Here is a 2,945-nt window from a genome sequence, read left to right as displayed (position 1 = left end):
ATAATTAATACACAATACATTCCACAAAGAACGAGAAACCCAATGAAGACCTATAATGAGATAGAAACAGCAGTAGACATGAAACCAGAATAAACCAGCAGGCCTAATCCTTGGAGATTATGATGGCAGTGCTCCTCTAATCTTTCTTAACTCTTTCATTCTAATCTCTTCTGCACTTTATGGTGTCACTTGTATTACAATGAAAGTAAATATAAGCTTATCTGTTATCTATAACACTACTCTACAAAATGAAACTTGGCGAGAACTGTTTTCTGGATGATAGGGGACTGTAATATACAGGGTGATTCACGAGAATTTACTGTCCCTTACGGAGCTTATTTCCGAAGACATTCTGAGCAAAAAATGTCATATAAACATTTGTCCTAATCTCAATGTTTTCAGTTACACTAATTTGAATTTGTTAGTAAAATAGCTTTTTTCTTTAGTTTTAAGAGTACAAATATTACAAATAGAGAATGAACTATTCAGAAGTATCATTTCTTTAATTGGCTAGTGTTCTGAAGCTAAAAAAATGTGTTGTTAATTGCTTTGCACAAATTTTGTTTTTTCAATTTTTAACTAAAAATTACATAATTCTTACGCACTTATCACAAAAATTGCTACAAATCATACAACTTCAGGAATTTGATTCTTTACAGTTTAATTATGCATCCTAATGTACAGTCTTAAAGAATTTACAAGAGTGGCGTGATTTGTAACAATTGTTGTGATAAATGCTTAAGAAAATGTAATTTTGTAGTTAAAAATCGAAAAAAAAAAAAATCTGTACAAAGCAACTATGGAATTCACTGCACATTTCTAGCTTCAGAATATTAGCTAATTAAAGAAATGATACTCTTGAATAGTTAATTCTTTATTTGTAATATCCTTTTACCCTTAAAACTCAAGAATAATGATATTTTACAAACAACTACAAATTAGTGTAATTCTGAAAATATTGAGATTAGGACAAATGTTTATATGACTTTTTTGCTCAGAATCTCTTCGGAAATAACCTCCGTAAGGGACGGTAAGTCCTCGTGAATCACCCTGTATTTCAAGTATGCTGATCACAAATCTGTTTTTTTTTCATCAAGTCAGAATTTTTCACAATTTGAAAATAAATATCGGCCCAAAGCCCAATTTGTATAGGAAATCGAGTTACAGAAGCTCAGGACAATAATAGAGTGTAGGTGTAAGACGTCGCAAAAAGTCATAAGAAGTTGAAAAAATAATATATTGGAGTAAGAAATTTATCTCATTTTTGTTTCCCCTTTCCTTGAAGCTTCCGAAGAGTGGATTTTTTTATGGGCGGGTTATTGTTCTTGGCGTACAACTCCAGCATTATTCTGCCAACATTTTGTACTCTATTGCCCCTGGTACCAGATATTCATGTCGCTGATGTATTCGTGAAATCGTTTACCATGTTCCTCATTTACATCACATAACTGTAGAGTAAAAGTAATGCAAAAAGAGGAAATAAATCTTGCACTAATTACACACTATGCTCTTGTAATACTCAAGTTTCTTTCTACTCAGGAAATGTTCACACACATCTCTGAATGCCGTTCAAATTTCCTTTAATTGTTTTTCATGCATATTCAAATTCCGATTCCTTCAAAACGTCCGTGCCTGAGATCCGATGAGAATTTCCTCTTTCAACTTAGCCTGACATAGTGGGAAATATTTTTATTTTATTTTATTGGGTTATTTTACGACGCTGTATCAACATCTAGGTTATTTAGCGTCTGAATGAAATGAAGGTGATAATGCCGGTGAAATGAGTCCGGGGTCCAGCACCGAAAGTTACCCAGCATTTGCTCGTGTTGGGTTGAGGAAAACCCCCGGAAAAAACCTCAACCGGATAACTTGCCCCGACCGGGATTCGAACCCGGGCCACCTGGTTTCGCGGCCAGACGCGCTGACCATTACTCCACAGGTGTGGACTGTGGGAAATATTTTGGTGAGGTAATGGAAATATTATCCATTAATGTCGAGAGCTTTAACAAGAGTATTTTTTGCTATGTCAACAAGGCTGTTATTCTGCACATTTTTAGTGCTCCAAATGCTGTTGGTTCTTAGAGGACATTCTGCTTATGTCCAATATTTTATCACGTGCTCTGCTGTCCCATTTGCAAATATAACAAGGATATTTCTTGTATCCCTGTTCATATCCGACAGGACGCCACACAATTTAATCACTGTTGCTCTCTATATTTTATTTTCTGTCTGTGTATTGACATATTTTGATAATTCTCCTTCAGAAGCACATGGATAATAATCTCAACTGGGACTTCCAAATCACAGAAACCTGCAGAAAAGTATATTCTATTATCCATATGCTAAAAAGGATAAATGTTCATCTCCCCTCTTGCTTAAAAAAGTCCCTTGTGCAGACGCCTGTATTTCCCTATTTTGACTATGCCGACATTTTACTGACTGACCTCTCCAGCGACAACAAAACGAAACTTCAAGGTGCTCATAATTTGTGTGTACGTTTTGTAAGCAATGTTCGTAAATATGATCATATTACCCCATCCCTGGAAGCAATAGGTTGGCTTAAACTAGATAAGAAAAGAAATTTACATTCACTTCTCCTTCTCTTCGGAATCTTGAACTCTTCTATTCCATCGTACCTGTCGTCTCGCTTCACTTACCTTTCTTCCCACCACAATCTGAACACACGCTCTCGCCATGAAACAATACTAACAACATCATCCCATCGCATCTCCTCATACTCATCCTCTTTCACAATAGCCCTGCCAAGACTCTGGAACTCGCTACCTGCTAGCATCAGGGACTGTCGAAATAAAATTGAATTCAAACGCAAACTTACTAGGCACTTGGTCAGTAATTGAGACTCGTTCAGACATGGTTTCTTGTAAATAGTTCTCTTAATCTATCACAAAATATTTCAATATCCGGTAATTTCATTACTATAGATT

Source organism: Periplaneta americana, chromosome 11 (assembly GCF_040183065.1).
Source record: "Periplaneta americana isolate PAMFEO1 chromosome 11, P.americana_PAMFEO1_priV1, whole genome shotgun sequence".
Taxonomy (NCBI): domain Eukaryota; kingdom Metazoa; phylum Arthropoda; class Insecta; order Blattodea; family Blattidae; genus Periplaneta; species Periplaneta americana.
The sequence above is the reverse complement of the archived record's forward strand: the minus strand, read 5'-3'. Positions refer to the sequence as shown.